Genomic DNA, 18958 nt, shown 5'->3' with positions numbered 1-18958 from the left:
AGATCCTTTCGTTCTCCACGAGCTCCCAGCAGCTCCACAGCCTTCCCTCTCCCATCCCGACCATTTCTCCGGGAATGGAGCTCCGCATTTCAATTGCCTTCTCTTTTCTCTGACAATTCCCACCAATCCAGAAGACCTAAAGCTGACACAAGGAACACTCGGTGCCCACAAATCCAAACCCAGACCCGGCCATCCCCAAACCAGCAACTCCCGGACAATTTGCGTTCATTCCAACCTAACACTGAGGACTCACCCAATCCTTCAAAATTCCCAAGAAATATCCTGTTGCCTTCACAGCTCCCAGGGGATTCTGCTTCGTGCTCACACGAAGGATTTGGGACTTCCCTGAAAAAACCCGTGCAGGGCACGCTGGAATCCCCGATCCCGTGAATCCGGGGAGCGTTAAAAGCTCGGTCCAGCCTGGGCCCCCGGAAATTTTTGCCAAATATCCCCCAAGTCCTCGGGATAACAGAACTCTCTGGTACTGCATTTTTGGCATTGTAAAGCCTGGAATTCCTTTATTCCTAGTGCTGGGCTCTGCATATGGCCGAGAAAATCCCGGCCTCCACACAGACCCAGGTTCCAAACTTTTTGATACATTTCAGCAAGCCGAGAAATTCACCTTCCCTACTTCTTCTTAAGGGCATCCTTCTCTTCCCTTACCCGGCGTGCTCTCTCCCACTGGGGGTGGGTTTTCCCCTTCCCATGCTAATTAGTCCCTACTTCTAGGAGGTTTAGGTACCTTTCTTCCCTGGGACGGATTTCTTAGCACAGCTGCCGAGGCTTTGGGAGTCTCCTTTATCTTCTACTTTCTGGATCCATAAATGCCACAATCCAGACGCCCAACTTCAACAAGACATCCTTTCTACCTAAAAACACACACTCTCAACTCTTAGATCTTTTAAAGTTTTACCCCCGCAAAATTCCCCTATTTTTCCACCACTGAATTCCTCACTCCTGCTTCCAAGGATTTCTTGAATACCATGGGGCTTTTCTCAAGATTTACCCCCACGACCTTCCCTACGTGCCCACTGCTCATCACCTCATTTTTCCCTCAATGTGGTCGTTCTCCACCCCAGAGAGTTTGTCAAGTGTTGCCTCCAAAATGTTCCCCATCTCTCCACTACTCAGTTCCCCATTTTGCCTCCAAAATATTCAATCTGTCCCCTCCAGATTGCATCCACTTTTACCCCCAGCGTTTTACTTCCTCTACAATATTGATTCAACCTTTTCCACCCCAAAAATCTGCATTCTCTCCCCTAAACAGCACCTCAGCTTTTCCCTCAAAAATGCCCCAGAGGGAAACTCAGATTCAGCCCCCAAACTCCCATTTTCCTACACAAACAGTTCTTGTGGCCCCTCTCAATTCCCCCAGGCTTTCAACTCAAGGAAGAACTGGAAGCCCATTCCCTCATCTCCACCCTTGCTTTGCTTTCCTGGAAAACCTTGTGATCCCACACTTTCTCCCAGAGATCTGCTGGGAGTACTGGAAGGTTTGCTCTCTCAGAGCGCCAGGGGGCTTTACAGCACTTGTTCCTCTGCATCTTTACCCTTTTATCAGCTTTCCCCTGGAACGGTGTTGTGGGAGAAGCTTGGAACTACCAGAAATGGATCACGTTCACATTTTTTCCCCACCAGTTTTTATCTGGTTTCAGATTCCTGGAATTACCCTCAAATGTGCCCTAGAACACTGCTGTGAAAGGATCAATGAGAAGAACAGCCGGAAAGCAGAAAACCACCTCCAGCAGCAGCCACAATGATCCCATTTCTCTTCTTACCTGGTCCTGCCAGAGCTCCCAACAGCCATTCCCATTCCAAAACAAGAGCTATGGAAGACATTCCTGCTGTCCGTGAGGGTGAGGCGGCAGTTCTGGATGTTCTTCGCTGTGCAATCAGACAACAAACAGAGTGTAAATGATCCTGGTGGTCCTTCCAAGCCAAACCAGCCCGTGATTCCATGCGTGGATCAGCACCTGTCCCAGCTCCATTCCAGAAACCTCCTCCCACTAACCCAGAACTTTCCTTTTTCTGCTCAACATCAGGGATTTGCTGCCGAGTGCCCCGGGCAGGGGACGCCTCAGCCTTCCCTGGGACCGCAGCATTCCCTGGGCTGCCTCAGCATCCCCTGCGCTGCTGTTCCACGCCCATCCCGTGGTCCAGCGCCGTTCCGGGCTGCAGTGCCGGGCTCTCCCCACGGGGCGGCAGCACCGGGAGCGAGCAGCCCCGGCCGGTCCCGCTGTCTCGGGGCAGCTGCGCCTTTAACCCGCCCTGAGCCGGCGGGGCCGTGAACACAGCGGGCACAAACGCCACCGCTCCCCTTTATTTCACCCTCAGAGGCACAGGATCGCAGCATTTCCTGGGCTGCAAGGGACCCACAGGGAGCATCGAGTCCAAATCCTGGCCCTGCACCCCAAGAATCCCACCCTGTGCCCGAGAGCCTTGTCCAGACCCAAACTCTGCCCCCAAGGTCCTGAAAACACAGCGGGGCTGGGAGAAGGATGACCACGGAGGATTTTTTTATACAGATCTCCTTGCACGATCGTTAAATAATATTATTAGACAGTCCAGGAACGCATCCCTGTGCCGGGACAGCCACCCCTGTGCCGGAACACTCATCCCTGGGCCGGAATACCGATCCCCCGCGGCCCCCACCGTCCGCTCGGGGCTGTCCCCGTTCCCCGCTCACCTCCGAGCCCGGAGCACCCGCCCCGGTGCCCCCGGCCCAGCCGCGCTGCTCCCCGGGCTCCCCGCCATTGGCGCTCCTGGCGAAGAAGGGCGGAAGTCACCGGTACCGCACCGATGTGGCTATTCGACCTTCTCAAGATGGCGGCCGGAAGGACCCCCCCCCCCCCCCTCGCCCCCCCGCTCCGTCTATTCGACTGCCTGAATGCTCCCGCCTGCCCCAGGCGCCGCTGACCCCACAGTCGGTGTCCGCGTAGCGGGAAACGCCTCAGAAAATTGCGCGCAAGCGCTGGGCTGGCGTCGGCGTCGGCGTCGGCGTCGCGTTCAGGCAGCCGAATAGACGCAGCTTGGGGGGGGGGGAGGGGGGGGGGGCCTTCCCTGCCGCCATATTGAGAAGGTCAGAAAACAGTGCACACGACCGCCATCTTTAGTGTGGCAGTGACGACACTTCCGCCCTTCGCCGCCATCTTGGGTGCTGGCAGAAGCCACTTCCGGTCGAGCCGCCATCTTTAGTGTGGTACACTTAGGGCCCCCGCCGCCCCTCACAAGGGCTTCTGTCTAGTCGGCTGCCTGAATCCGGCCCGGACTCCGACGCCGGCCCCGCGCTTTCCGCGCGATTTTCCGCGGTGCTTCCCGGTGCGAGGACACGGCTGGCGGGGTCAGCCGCGCCGGAGGCGGGCGACGGCTCCGCGACCAGCGCGGCAGGCATCGGCAGGGACACCTCTCGCAGGGGGCCTAGTGCGTCCGCCATCTTGAGTGTGGCGGAAGTGTAAACCACCCTCTGCAAGGTCCTGGCAGATAATAAAATAATAAAATAAAATAAATACTGTCATATTCTAATAAAAACGTCACTTAACGCCGTCCCGAGAGCGCGGAACTGCGCCTTCCTTTCCGAGCCGCCTCCTTGAGAGCGACACGCGGGCGGCTCGATTCCGACCGTGCCCGCCCGGTGCCTCCCGCCCGGGTCGCGCTGCGACCGCGCCTCTGCTGCCCGGCAAAACCGGCCCCGCCGGGCCGCCCCCCGCGCTGTCATTCCCCGCGGTCACCGCCCCGCACGGCGCCCGCTCCTTTCCATAGCTGTGGCCCCGCTCACGCACGGCCGTGTCCCTCGGCTCCGAACCGCCCTTCGCCCCTCCCCTCCGCTGACAGACCCGGCCCCGCTCGCTCCCGCTCCTTGCCACGCTCGGCAGCCACCGAGGCCGCCGCCCTCTCGGCTCAGCCGGCACCGGGCGGCAGCAGCGCCGCCCAGCTCAGCCCGGGGGCAGGCACAGAGCACAGGGAAAAGCCGGCTCCGGGCGCTCTGCAGCTCCTGCAGCCCGAGCGTCTCGGCTCCTGGGGCCAGGCGCTTGCTGCTTTCCTTCCTACAGAAAAACGCCGGCTCGTTATTCTCAAAACCTGCGGATCTCTATTCCCAGCTTCTTATATTGCTGTATGCGACAGAGTAGACAGAGAGGGCTGGCTTATTTCCAAATGAATTTACATCTAAATCAGTAGCATTTGCCTATAGACGTAAAAGTGAAGAACTTAACAGGTTTTAGTATTCTGCACACAGCCCTCGCTGGGAGGAATGGTAAAAAGTTAAAAACAAATGAAATTTTAAAAGTAGAAAGTTAGAAACAAAGTTACAACGGCAGAAATTTAGAAACAAACAAAGAGGTAAAATACAAGAAACAAACAAATTTCTAAAGGGAGAAAGTTGAAAACAAACAAAGTTAGAAACAAACAAACAAAAAAATTAGAAACAAACAAAATTAGAAAGGTAGAAATTTAGAAACAAAGTCAGAAAGGCAAGTGTTGAGCCTTTGACAGGGTACCCCTCCTTCTCGGACCAGGGTGAAAGAGCAGAGGAGGCTGCTGTTCTGCTGAGTTCTTTATTTCACGGTCTCACAGCTGTCTTGAAGGCAGAGTTCGAATGGGGTTACATGATACAGCCAAGCAGCAGCAGCAGGCAAAAACAGCTTCTTCTATATGCTCCATACACTCTATTTTTTCTTACAGAAGTGTGGATTCCATTTGTTCATTGACCAGTAAGATTAACACACGGTTCTAGTTTTCCTTAAACCCATCCTGGTCTAATTCTAACAGTCGTAAGCCTCACACAAGTGTCATCTGCCCTTGTTCCATAAGGAATCCCTCTACAGACAGGGAGTTGTCACCGGCCCCGTGCTCATGGGCTGCAGGGGACACCTGCACTGAGGAGGAAATGGAAATGGGAAAGAGGGAACTGCAACCTGATGGGACGCACCTCTGGCACCACATTTCCTCTTCTTCCTGCTGTCCTGGAAAACCCCAAGTAAATCCAGTCCCTCAGACCTTGCACCCCTGAACACCAGGAGAGCCGGTGCTTTACCCAGATCCCAGTGCCCTGCACGGCTGCGCTGACACGAGCACAGGCCGATCGCTCCGCCCAGCACCATCCCTCATTTTCTTCCCATTGCTCCCCAAGCGTCCCCAAACCACCCCAGCGTGTCTGTGCCAGGGCCAGGGCCTGCCCCGAGCCCGACCAGAGGCTGTCACCCAGCCCTGCACCAGCTCCCACCCCCGGGTGAGCTGGGAATGCACTGAGAGCTCGGCTCCCCGGGCTCCCCAGCACCCAAACCGGTCCTCAGACACACAGAAATGCCCAACCTGCCCCTCTGGGCACAGCCAAACACCACAATTCCATCATCCCCAAGCAACTCTGGCACTTGCCTCTTCACCTCCGCCCATTTCCAGTAGCCGGGGCTAGGACCGGGCTGTCAGAAATAGCATTCCCTAGGCAGTTCATCCCAGCACAGAGGAGAAGAGGAGCCTGTCCCTGACCCACACCATGGGCAGGACAAGGGGGGCCCTAGCTGGCTTTGCCTACTCCAGCACCAAAGCTCTTGGTCCCAAAGATGGGGCGAGTTCAGTGGTTTTTCCTGTCCTGAAAGAGAGCAGAAAAGGGAAGTTAATCCCACTGTGGAATCCAAGACTCCTGCATTTCCTATTTCTGCTCTGATTGCTCACCGTGGAGTTTTAGCCATGGAAAAAAAAGGAGAATGACACCATATCAAATAAAAAGTTGATTAATCCACGTAGGGGCTGTGGACAGGATACAAAGGAGCTTTTCCATGATTTTGGGGCTTGAAGAGGGACTGAATTTCCCTCAAAGCTGGGAAGGGCCTGAGGATAATAAAGCAAGGGAGCAGCTTCATCTCTCCCTGGCAGAGAGCTCGGGGCTCCATTATGGATACAAATCAATCCCAGCAGGATTTCAAAGGGTTTCTTTAGGATGTCAGGTCCCTCTTTATCAGATCCCTGCTGGGATTCAGGGCCTGCCTGGTCACGGGGTGCTTTGATAAGGGCTGGATTTAAATCCCAGATCTGAGAACAGACATGAAAGGTCCCTGGGTTTCTGGGGGGTTGAAAAACTCAAGCTGGATTCGCTGCAGAGCTGAAAAATCAGGGTAAGAGAGAGCAAGGAGTGGCCAGCAGGCCCAGGCTCCTGATCACGCCCCTGGGATCCATGGGATCCATAGGATCCACGGCCTCTGGCACGCTGCTCCAGCACCCTGCAGGGTGACTGACAGCCGGGCAGGGGAAGGAGCCACCAGCAGCTCTGCCATGTGCACCATCATTCACCTTGCACGTGGCCTAAACAGCCACCAAGCACTGATGGACTGACTGAGCCGAAAATATCGGAGAGATCTCAGTTTGCACTCCAAATTCCCTGCAGCCTGTTCCCTTCCTGATCCATCCCTTGAAGCAGCAAGAGTGGAATTCCTTCCATCGTTGCTCTTTCCCTCCTGTTTTCCACTCAACAAGAAAAAGAGCAGCCACGTGAACAGGAGTAAAAGCCCCAAACCCACAAAAAAGCACATTCTCAGCATCACTAATCCCTGCCAAACTGCCAGGAACCTTCCAAAACTACATCCAAGCTTGGAAACAGGGATCCAGTTGTTTGTTTAAGCAGCTATTGATCCAGTCTCTTCCAGCTAATTAAACTATTCACTATTTAAACTCATTAAACTGCTCATCCTGCTCCTGGCAGCCAGAGGCAAAGAAGAAATCGTGTCTAGATTAAATGGTGTTGGTGAATGTGCCCATCCCAGTCCTTGGAGAGGTTGGAATTGCATCCCTGTTCCTCTGATCTCTTTTCCTTCCTTTTTCTTGGAGTGATTCCCACCCGGATTCCTCAGCTCCAGCTCTCTGAGCAGCCTCAGGGGGAGCATTTCATCCCCTTGGAGCCAACTCCATTTGTTGCATCCTTCATGCCTCAACCACCCCTAAAAGCAGGCAAGTGCTGATGGGCAGTGCAGCTGCTTCCACTTGGGAATGTTTCCAGTGGAACAGGGAGGGAATTCTGAGAAGCTTCCACCCACTGCACGTTATTGCTGGATAAGAGGTGAGGCAGCAAAGGATCAACAAAGGGAGATTTCAGCAAGACAAAGTCCAGACAGAGAGGCTGCAAGTGTGGCTGGGGCTGCTAAACTGGGAAAACTGCAAGGTCAGGCTGTGGGAACATGGATTATACTGAGGTCTGGAACTGGTGTTGGGAAGAGAGGGAGAAGGAGGAGAAGGAGAAGGAGAAGGAGAAGGAGAAGGAGAAGGAGAAGGAGAAGGAGAAGGAGAGAAAGAGCCCAAAGTAACTGCACAGTGAATTTCCTTACCATGAGCCAGGCTCATTCCCTGAGCTGACCAATATCTCCGAGCTCCCCTTCATGGCACAGCCCTGCCAGTAAAGAACAGAAGTTCCTGCTGCTCCCACTGGAATTCTGTAGCGTGCCTGGCATTCCATACATTATGCTGCCTGAGAATTCCTGCAGCCGTCCTCGGGAAGAGCAGTTCACTGCCACAGGAGGAACAAGAGGAAAGCAGCTGCCACTCTCAGGTTCTGTGCCCTGTAAAAAGTAAAACCAGATAAAGATCAAAGCTCCATAAAGCTGGAACCATCTCCAACCTCGGGACAGCACTTCTGTGGGAAAAGTGTGGATGGGCAATTAGGAAGGAGATCATCATACAAATGGGTAAGGGGGGGAATTAAATTCTGCTGCTTTCTGATTGAGGCCTGCTTCAATTTGCAGCCTTTATAATATCAGTTTAATGGGACTTTTTGTGCTTTTAAGAGGTTTTTATTAGCTGGGGGTTGTCCCTGCCTGGACTGAGGCACAGCACAATGAGTCTCCTGCCTCCTGAAGCCGTGTCGTTATCCCAGCATCTGAAATTAAAAACCAGCACTCTGGGAAACCTCTCTACTCTGAGGAGAAGTGTGAGGAGCGTTTGGGTCTGTGGAAAGCCTGGAACAGCTCTGAGAGACACCAAACATCCTGTGGATCCCAATAAACAGCAAAACATTCCAGCAGCTCCTTCCAACACCGCCCTTGTAGGGAACTCTGTCACCCCAGTGGGTATTTGTGGGAGTAAGGAAGAAATCCCACTAATGACCTCAGTGTGATCACCTCTGGTTCGTCTGGGGATAAATCTCCTTTATCCTTCTGGGAGAATAAAGGAATCCAATGCTGCCTTAATCCCCAGCTCCTCAGAGTCTGCATTTCCAGAATCCATCTCCTGGCCCAGCATGGGAAGGGTTGTCCAGCGCTGGAACAGCTGCCCAGGGCAGTGGTGGAGTCACCAACCCTGGAAGTGCTCATAAAATACATGGATATGGCACTTGAGTGTTCATAAAATACCTGGGGAAATACATGGGTAAATATAGGGATAAATTCATGGGTAAGTACGTGGATAAAAATATGGATAAATGTATATGGATAAACATATATGGATAATCCATGGATAAATATAGGGATAAATATGTAGGGATAAATATGTATGGATAAATACAGACCTTGCTTCCCTGAACACCAGGAGAGCCGGTGTTTTACCCAGATCCCAGTGCCCTGCACGGCTGCGCTGACACGAGCACAGGCCGATCGCTCTGCCCAGCACCATCCCTCATTTTCCTCCCACGGCTCCCCAAGCGTCCCCAAACCACCCCAGCGTGTCTGTGCCGGGGCCAGGGCCTGCCCCGAGCCCGACCAGAGCCCTGCACCAGCTCCCACCCCCGGGAGAGCTGGGAATGCACTGAGAGCTCGGCTCCCCGGGCTCCCCAGCACCCAAACCAGTCCTCAGACACACAGAAATGCCCAACCTGCCCCTCTGGGCACAGCCAAACACCACAATTCCATCATCCCCAAGCAACTCTGGCACTTGCCTCTTCACCTCCGCCCATTTCCAGTAGCCGGGGCTGGGACCGGGCTGTCAGAAATAGCATTCCCTAGGCAGTTCATCCCAGCACAGAGGAGAAGAGGAGCCTGTCCCTGACCCACACCATGGGCAGGACAAGGGGGGCCCTAGCTGGCTTTGCCTACTCCAGCACCAAAGCTCTTGGTCCCAAAGATGGGGCGAGTTCAGTGGTTTTTCCTGTCCTGAAAGAGAGCAGAAAAGGGAAGTTAATCCCACTGTGGAATCCAAGACTCCTGCATTTCCTATTTCTGCTCTGATTGCTCACCGTGGAGTTTTAGCTATGGAAAAAAAAAGGAGAATGACACCATATCAAATAAAAAGTGCCCTTTTCCAGCATTTTTATTCCAGGCATTAAAAGGATGCTCATTTCTCTTCTAGCATTGTTTCCCTCATTTTAGGAGAACCGTTTTCATCCCAGGCCCCACTCGTCAGTTGTTCGATCCTCTGGCACTGGATTTGGACAAAAGAAGGGACGCACCTGGACTGCAGGAAATCACTGAGAGAAACCCTTCCAAAACGTGACAGAGAAAAACAACAGGAGATGCAGGAAGACACATCCCTCATTTGCACGTCTGCAAAGCTTTTCTAAAGACTTCTCTGCATCTGGATGCTCTTTGCTCTTGGCTTTCTTCACAGGAATGCATTTGCTGCTAAACACGTCTCAGACCCTTACCTGATCGGGATAAGGTGGGATGGAGATGAAGACTCCCACAGGGAATAGCCAGGGAGATGCAGGGCCTGGGAACATCAAGGACGGAGAAGAGAAGGAACAGGGATTGTTTCTCTTGTTTAGAGCCAGCAGTGCTGTGAGCTTGGAGAACACACGGCACCGCAGGGATCCAGGGCAGGAGCGGGATAACTGCGGGATAAGGGGAATCTGCTCCCACTCCAGGGCTGTGCCAGTGAAGGAGGGGAATTTTTTAGTGCCTTCATTGCACACAAAAACCAAACCCAGCACCACCGAGCTGGACTTTCGTGAGCCGCAAAACAAAGCGGCCCCTGGCCTTTGGGGGAACACAACCTCACCGAGTCACGGAGCCAGGGGATGACACTTGGGAATGATCCTTGCTGCTGCCTGCAGGCAAATCGGATGAGGGAGCCACAGGAGCTGCGGGGTTTCCTGCTCTTCCTGCAACGCCATCGGGCCAGACCAGGAGACCTTTCCTGGAACAGATCTTCCCTGTAAAGGGAGCTACACCAAAGCTCAAGCCCTCATTTAGAGACCCTTGGAAAAGCAAAGGTGAGAGGGGATTACCTGGAGCCCCAGGGGACCGAGGCGAAGGCAATGAAGAAGCAGACAGCAAAGTGCTTCCACTGCTTCTCACTCCAGCAAAGGGAACATCCCTGGAATTTCATGGCCAGCGTCGCTCCCAAACCCCACAGGTGAACCCACACGTACTCCAGGACTGATCTCCTTCAAACTTCCAGCAGCACAGACTCACCGGGAGGAACTGCGATCCAAGGACACACATCAGCCACCGTCTTCCCGCTTGCCCCTCTCTCCACATTTTCCCTTTCCAGCGGGATGCAGGTGCCACCCCCCAGAGGCAGGAAAACTGCCTTGCAATCCGCTACAAAACCTGCCTGGAAAGCCCAGGATGCCCGGAGCCAGCAGCCGTTTCTCCTGGAGCTCCTGCTGACAGGCATTTGAAGCCTGCTGTGCCTCACAGCTGCTTTTCTGCCAAGGGCATTCCCATCTTTTCTTTTTTAGCCCAAAAAAAGGTTTGCAAAGCTGAGTTTTGTGAGAAGCGCTTCATATTTGGATCGTTCTTAACTTGGAGTTTCCCTTGGCACCAAAATCAGGGGCTCACCTTTTGCTTGGAGCTTGGCTGAAGTCCTCAGCAATGCCAGGGAATGTGGCCATTGGAGGCTTTGGGCAGATTTGGCTCATCTGCCTTTTTAGGCCTTGTTTCTTTCTCTCAGCCTTCCCACTGGATTGTGGCCTCCGAGGAATACGTAAAATCCCATTCCATTCCTATTCTTTCGGACAATTTTTTGTACCGTCCCTGTACAAAACGAGGCCCCCTGTTCGGATGCTTTTCCCCACCGCTCCCCGGCACTTTTATCTGCCGGTGCATTCCCTGCGTTGCTTGGGCTCTTCCCAGCTCTCTGAGCTCCTTCACAAGGCAGGAGATCGATTTGGCCCAGGAACTAAACCCTCCCGAGGAACTGTCTGATGCCATCTCCGCATTTGACACCTGATCCTTGTGCTCAAAGGATCCCTCTTTCTTCCCTTCAGCCAATTCCAAGGCTCGCTGCCCCCAGCTGCGATCAGGCCCCAGCCTGATCCCTGCAGTCTTCCCTGCCGGGATCCTGCTCAGGAATCCCTGGGCTACAAATGTAAGAATTCATTCTTCCTACCCCTGCCCAGTTCCAAAGGATTTGGTGTCTGCCTTACCCGGCTGGAGCCTGCTTCCAACTCTGTTCTTGCTGCTTCTGCTGCTTTCCAGTTCCCAGGAATTCCACCGACGGAGCGACAGCGTTTTCCAGCTCCGCCAGGATTCCCTCTGCTGCGTTTGGGTGCTGGAAGGATATCAAAACCAGGCTCTCTGGGGCTTTACTATCAGGAAATTACATCCCCGGATTTGTTTATTTCCAAATATTATCTCTTCCCAACAAAGCACTGGGCATCCAAGGAATACAGAAAGTGATGGGCTGACCACTGCTTACTCCTCTGGAATGTCAGAGCTTGGAAAAAAAGGGCACTTGAGGCTTCTCCTGGTGCTGCCCGTGAGGTGTATTTTACTTGAGAGCCCCTTCCCGTGTCTTTCCCTGTATCCACCAAAAAATCCACCCCTTCATTCCCCAGCTGCTTGCTTCCTCCCTCTTTTCCTGTATCCAACAGAATTTTAACAGGTCAATAGTCCCCTCTGCAAGAGCACCTTTCATTCCAAACCTAAGAACAAACGAATCACTTCCCTTCCACCGTCCTTATTAGGATTCCACTGAGAGCAGTGGATGGAAAATGATCCTCTCCTGGTCCCTGCTGGATTCCCGGAGCAGGGATCCTTTCCCTCTTTCCCCCCACCACGGTGCCCTCCTCCCCCTCCCGCCCCACCCCACACCCTTTTCAGGCTTTGTTCCACAGCTTTTGCCTCCAGGCCTCAGATCCTTTCGTTCTCCACGAGCTCCCAGCAGCTCCACAGCCTTCCCTCTCCCATCCCGACCATTTCTCCGGGAATGGAGCTCCGCATTTCAATTGCCTTCTCTTTTCTCTGACAATTCCCACCAATCCAGAAGACCTAAAGCTGACACAAGGAACACTCGGTGCCCACAAATCCAAACCCAGACCCGGCCATCCCCAAACCAGCAACTCCCGGACAATTTGCGTTCATTCCAACCTAACACTGAGGACTCACCCAATCCTTCAAAATTCCCAAGAAATATCCTGTTGCCTTCACAGCTCCCAGGGGATTCTGCTTCGTGCTCACACGAAGGATTTGGGACTTCCCTGAAAAAACCCGTGCAGGGCACGCTGGAATCCCCGATCCCGTGAATCCGGGGAGCGTTAAAAGCTCGGTCCAGCCTGGGCCCCCGGAAATTTTTGCCAAATATCCCCCAAGTCCTCGGGATAACAGAACTCTCTGGTACTGCATTTTTGGCATTGTAAAGCCTGGAATTCCTTTATTCCTAGTGCTGGGCTCTGCATATGGCCGAGAAAATCCCGGCCTCCACACAGACCCAGATTCCAAACTTTTTGATACATTTCAGCAAGCCGAGAAATTCACCTTCCCTACTTCTTCTTAAGGGCATCCTTCTCTTCCCTTACCCGGCGTGCTCTCTCCCACTGGGGGTGGGTTTTCCCCTTCCCATGCCAATTAGTCCCTACTTCTAGGAGGTTTAGGTACCTTTCTTCCCTGGGACGGATTTCTTAGCACAGCTGCCGAGGCTTTGGGAGTCTCCTTTATCTTCTACTTTCTGGATCCATAAATGCCACAATCCAGACGCCCAACTTCAACAAGACATCCTTTCTACCTAAAAACACACACTCTCAACTCTTAGATCTTTTAAAGTTTTACCCCCGCAAAATTCCCCTATTTTTCCACCACTGAATTCCTCACTCCTGCTTCCAAGGATTTCTTGAATACCATGGGGCTTTTCTCAAGATTTACCCCCACGACCTTCCCTACGTGCCCACTGCTCATCACCTCATTTTTCCCTCAATGTGGTCGTTCTCCACCCCAGAGAGTTTGTCAAGTGTTGCCTCCAAAATGTTCCCCATCTCTCCACTACTCAGTTCCCCATTTTGCCTCCAAAATATTCAATCTGTCCCCTCCAGATTGCATCCACTTTTACCCCCAGCGTTTTACTTCCTCTACAATATTGATTCAACCTTTTCCACCCCAAAAATCTGCATTCTCTCCCCTAAACAGCACCTCAGCTTTTCCCTCAAAAATGCCCCAGAGGGAAACTCAGATTCAGCCCCCAAACTCCCATTTTCCTACACAAACAGTTCTTGTGGCCCCTCTCAATTCCCCCAGGCTTTCAACTCAAGGAAGAACTGGAAGCCCATTCCCTCATCTCCACCCTTGCTTTGCTTTCCTGGAAAACCTTGTGATCCCACACTTTCTCCCAGAGATCTGCTGGGAGTACTGGAAGGTTTGCTCTCTCAGAGCGCCAGGGGGCTTTACAGCACTTGTTCCTCTGCATCTTTACCCTTTTATCAGCTTTCCCCTGGAACGGTGTTGTGGGAGAAGCTTGGAACTACCAGAAATGGATCACGTTCACATTTTTTCCCCACCAGTTTTTATCTGGTTTCAGATTCCTGGAATTACCCTCAAATGTGCCCTAGAACACTGCTGTGAAAGGATCAATGAGAAGAACAGCCGGAAAGCAGAAAACCACCTCCAGCAGCAGCCACAATGATCCCATTTCTCTTCTTACCTGGTCCTGCCAGAGCTCCCAACAGCCATTCCCATTCCAAAACAAGAGCTATGGAAGACATTCCTGCTGTCCGTGAGGGTGAGGCGGCAGTTCTGGATGTTCTTCGCTGTGCAATCAGACAACAAACAGAGTGTAAATGATCCTGGTGGTCCTTCCAAGCCAAACCAGCCCGTGATTCCATGCGTGGATCAGCACCTGTCCCAGCTCCATTCCAGAAACCTCCTCCCACTAACCCAGAACTTTCCTTTTTCTGCTCAACATCAGGGATTTGCTGCCGAGTGCCCCGGGCAGGGGACGCCTCAGCCTTCCCTGGGACCGCAGCATTCCCTGGGCTGCCTCAGCATCCCCTGCGCTGCTGTTCCACGCCCATCCCGTGGTCCAGCGCCGTTCCGGGCTGCAGTGCCGGGCTCTCCCCACGGGGCGGCAGCACCGGGAGCGAGCAGCCCCGGCCGGTCCCGCTGTCTCGGGGCAGCTGCGCCTTTAACCCGCCCTGAGCCGGCGGGGCCGTGAACACAGCGGGCACAAACCCCACCGCTCCCCTTTATTTCACCCTCAGAGGCACAGGATCGCAGCATTTCCTGGGCTGCAAGGGACCCACAGGGAGCATCGAGTCCAAATCCTGGCCCTGCACCCCAAGAATCCCACCCTGTGCCCGAGAGCCTTGTCCAGACCCAAACTCTGCCCCCAAGGTCCTGAAAACACAGCGGGGCTGGGAGAAGGATGACCACGGAGGATTTTTTTATACAGATCTCCTTGCACGATCGTTAAATAATATTATTAGACAGTCCAGGAACGCATCCCTGTGCCGGGACAGCCACCCCTGTGCCGGAACACTCATCCCTGGGCCGGAATACCGATCCCCCGCGGCCCCCACCGTCCGCTCGGGGCTGTCCCCGTTCCCCGCTCACCTCCGAGCCCGGAGCACCCGCCCCGGTGCCCCCGGCCCAGCCGCGCTGCTCCCCGGGCTCCCCGCCATTGGCGCTCCTGGCGAAGAAGGGCGGAAGTCACCGGTACCGCACCGATGTGGCTATTCGACCTTCTCAAGATGGCGGCCGGAAGGACCCCCCCCCCCCCCCCCCCCGCTCCGTCTATTCGACTGCCTGAATGCTCCCGCCTGCCCCAGGCGCCGCTGACCCCACAGTCGGTGTCCGCGTAGCGGGAAACGCCTCAGAAAATTGCGCGCAAGCGCTGGGCTGGCGTCGGCGTCGGCGTCGCGTTCAGGCAGCCGAATAGACGCAGCTTGGGGGGGGGGGAGGGGGGGGGGGGGGGCTTCCCTGCCGCCATATTGAGAAGGTCAGAAAACAGTGCACACGACCGCCATCTTTAGTGTGGCAGTGACGACACTTCCGCCCTTCGCCGCCATCTTGGGTGCTGGCAGAAGCCACTTCCGGTCGAGCCGCCATCTTTAGTGTGGTACACTTAGGGCCCCCGCCGCCCCTCACAAGGGCTTCTGTCTAGTCGGCTGCCTGAATCCGGCCCGGACTCCGACGCCGGCCCCGCGCTTTCCGCGCGATTTTCCGCCGTGCTTCCCGGTGCGAGGACACGGCTGGCGGGGTCAGCCGCGCCGGAGGCGGGCGACGGCTCCGCGACCAGCGCGGCAGGCATCGGCAGGGACACCTCTCGCAGGGGGCCTACTGCGTCCGCCATCTTGAGTGTGGCGGAAGTGTAAACCACCCTCTGCAAGGTCCTGGCAGATAATAAAATAATAAAATAAAATAAATACTGTCATATTCTAATAAAAACGTCACTTAACGCCGTCCCGAGAGCGCGGAACTGCGCCTTCCTTTCCGAGCCGCCTCCTTGAGAGCGACACGCGGGCGGCTCGATTCCGACCGTGCCCGCCCGGTGCCTCCCGCCCGGGTCGCGCTGCGACCGCGCCTCTGCTGCCCGGCAAAACCGGCCCCGCCGGGCCGCCCCCCGCGCTGTCATTCCCCGCGGTCACCGCCCCGCACGGCGCCCGTTCCTTTCCATAGCTGTGGCCCCGCTCACGCACGGCCGTGTCCCTCGGCTCCGAACCGCCCTTCGCCCCTCCCCTCCGCTGACAGACCCGGCCCCGCTCGCTCCCGCTCCTTGCCACGCTCGGCAGCCACCGAGGCCGCCGCCCTCTCGGCTCAGCCGGCACCGGGCGGCAGCAGCGCCGCCCAGCTCAGCCCGGGGGCAGGCACAGAGCACAGGGAAAAGCCGGCTCCGGGCGCTCTGCAGCTCCTGCAGCCCGAGCGTCTCGGCTCCTGCGGCCAGGCGCTTGCTGCTTTCCTTCCTACAGAAAAACGCCGGCTCGTTATTCTCAAAACCTGCGGATCTCTATTCCCAGCTTCTTATATTGCTGTATGCGACAGAGTAGACAGAGAGGGCTGGCTTATTTCCAAATGAATTTACATCTAAATCAGTAGCATTTGCCTATAGACGTAAAAGTGAAGAACTTAACAGGTTTTAGTATTCTGCACACAGCCCTCGCTGGGAGGAATGGTAAAAAGTTAAAAACAAATGAAATTTTAAAAGTAGAAAGTTAGAAACAAAGTTACAACGGCAGAAATTTAGAAACAAACAAAGAGGTAAAATACAAGAAACAAACAAATTTCTAAAGGGAGAAAGTTGAAAACAAACAAAGTTAGAAACAAACAAACAAAAAAATTAGAAACAAACAAAATTAGAAAGGTAGAAATTTAGAAACAAAGTCAGAAAGGCAAGTGTTGAGCCTTTGACAGGGTACCCCTCCTTCTCGGACCAGGGTGAAAGAGCAGAGGAGGCTGCTGTTCTGCTGAGTTCTTTATTTCACGGTCTCACAGCTGTCTTGAAGGCAGAGTTCGAATGGGGTTACATGATAAAGCCAAGCAGCAGCAGCAGGCAAAACCAGCTTCTTCTATATGCTCCATACACTCTATTTTTTCTTACAGAAGTGTGGATTCCATTTGTTCATTGACCAGTAAGATTAACACACGGTTCTAGTTTTCCTTAAACCCATCCTGGTCTAATTCTAACAGTCGTAAGCCTCACACAAGTGTCATCTGCCCTTGTTCCATAAGGAATCCCTCTACAGACAGGGAGTTGTCACCGGCCCCGTGCTCATGGGCTGCAGGGGACACCTGCACTGAGGAGGAAATGGAAATGGGAAAGAGGGAACTGCAACCTGATGGGACGCACCTCTGGCACCACATTTCCTCTTCTTCCTGCTGTCCTGGAAAACCCCAAGTAAATCCAGTCCCTCAGACCTTGCACCCCTGAACACCAGGAGAGCCGGTGTTTTACCCAGATCCCAGTGCCCTGCACGGCTGCGCTGACATGAGCACAGGCAGATCGCTCCGCCCAGCACCATCCCTCATTTTCTTCCCATTGCTCCCCAAGCGTCCCCAAACCACCCCAGCGTGTCTGTGCCAGGGCCAGGGCCTGCCCCGAGCCCGACCAGAGGCTGTCACCCAGCCCTGCACCAGCTCCCACCCCCGGGTGAGCTGGGAATGCACTGAGAGCTCGGCTCCCCGGGCTCCCCAGCACCCAAACTGGTCCTCAGACACACAGAAATGCCCAACCTGCCCCTCTGGGCACAGCCAAACACCACAATTCCATCATCCCCAAGCAACTCTGGCACTTGCCTCTTCACCTCCGCCCATTTCCAGTAGCCGGGGCTAGGACCGGGCTGTCAGAAATAGCATTCCCTAGGCAGTTCATCCCAGCGCAGAGGAGAAGAGGAGCCTGTCCCTGACCCACACCATGGACAGGACAAGGGGGGCCCTAGCTGGCTTTGCCTACTCCAGCACCAAAGCTCTTGGTCCCAAAGATGGGGCGAGTTCAGTGGTTTTTCCTGTCCTGAAAGAGAGCAGAAAAGGGAAGTTAATCCCACTGTGGAATCCAAGACTCCTGCATTTCCTATTTCTGCTCTGATTGCTCACCGTGGAGTTTTAGCCATGGAAAAAAAAGGAGAATGACACCATATCAAATAAAAAGTTGATTAATCCACGTAGGGGCTGTGGACAGGATACAAAGGAGCTTTTCCATGATTTTGGGGCTTGAAGAGGGACTGAATTTCCCTCAAAGCTGGGAAGGGCCTGAGGATAATAAAGCAAGGGAGCAGCTTCATCTCTCCCTGGCAGAGAGCTCGGGGCTCCATTATGGATACAAATCAATCCCAGCAGGATTTCAAAGGGTTTCTTTAGGATGTCAGGTCCCTCTTTATCAGATCCCTGCTGGGATTCAGGGCCTGCCTGGTCACGGGGTGCTTTGATAAGGGCTGGATTTAAATCCCAGATCTGAGAACAGACATGAAAGGTCCCTGGGTTTCTGGGGGGTTGAAAAACTCAAGCTGGATTCGCTGCAGAGCTGAAAAATCAGGGTAAGAGAGAGCAAGGAGTGGCCAGCAGGCCCAGGCTCCTGATCACGCCCCTGGGATCCATGGGATCCATAGGATCCACGGCCTCCGGCACGCTGCTCCAGCACCCTGCAGGGTGACTGACAGCCGGGCAGGGGAAGGAGCCACCAGCAGCTCTGCCATGTGCACCATCATTCACCTTGCACGTGGCCTAAACAGCCACCAAGCACTGATGGACTGACTGAGCCGAAAATATCGGAGAGATCTCAGTTTGCACTCCAAATTCCCTGCAGCCTGTTCCCTTCCTGATCCATCCCTTGAAGCAGCAAGAGTGGAATTCCTTCCATCGTTGCTCTTTCCCTCCTGTTTTCCACTCAACAAGAAAAAGAGCAGCCACGTGAACAGGAGTAAAAGCCCCAAACCCACAAAAAAGCACATTCTCAGCATCACTAATCCCTGCCAAACTGCCAGGAACCTTCCAAAACTACATCCAAGCTTGGAAACAGGGATCCAGTTGTTTGTTTAAGCAGCTATTGATCCAGTCTCTTCCAGCTAATTAAACTATTCACTATTTAAACTCATTAAACTGCTCATCCTGCTCCTGGCAGCCAGAGGCAAAGAAGAAATCGTGTCTAGATTAAATGGTGTTGGTGAATGTGCCCATCCCAGTCCTTGGAGAGGTTGGAATTGCATCCCTGTTCCTCTGATCTCTTTTCCTTCCTTTTTCTTGGAGTGATTCCCACCCGGATTCCTCAGCTCCAGCTCTCTGAGCAGCCTCAGGGGGAGCATTTCATCCCCTTGGAGCCAACTCCATTTGTTGCATCCTTCATGCCTCAACCACCCCTAAAAGCAGGCAAGTGCTGATGGGCAGTGCAGCTGCTTCCACTT

This window comes from Coloeus monedula (assembly GCF_965178545.1).
Source record: "Coloeus monedula genome assembly, contig: HAP1_SCAFFOLD_242, whole genome shotgun sequence".
Lineage (NCBI taxonomy): Eukaryota > Metazoa > Chordata > Aves > Passeriformes > Corvidae > Coloeus > Coloeus monedula.
Note: the sequence above shows the minus strand (reverse complement) of the source record.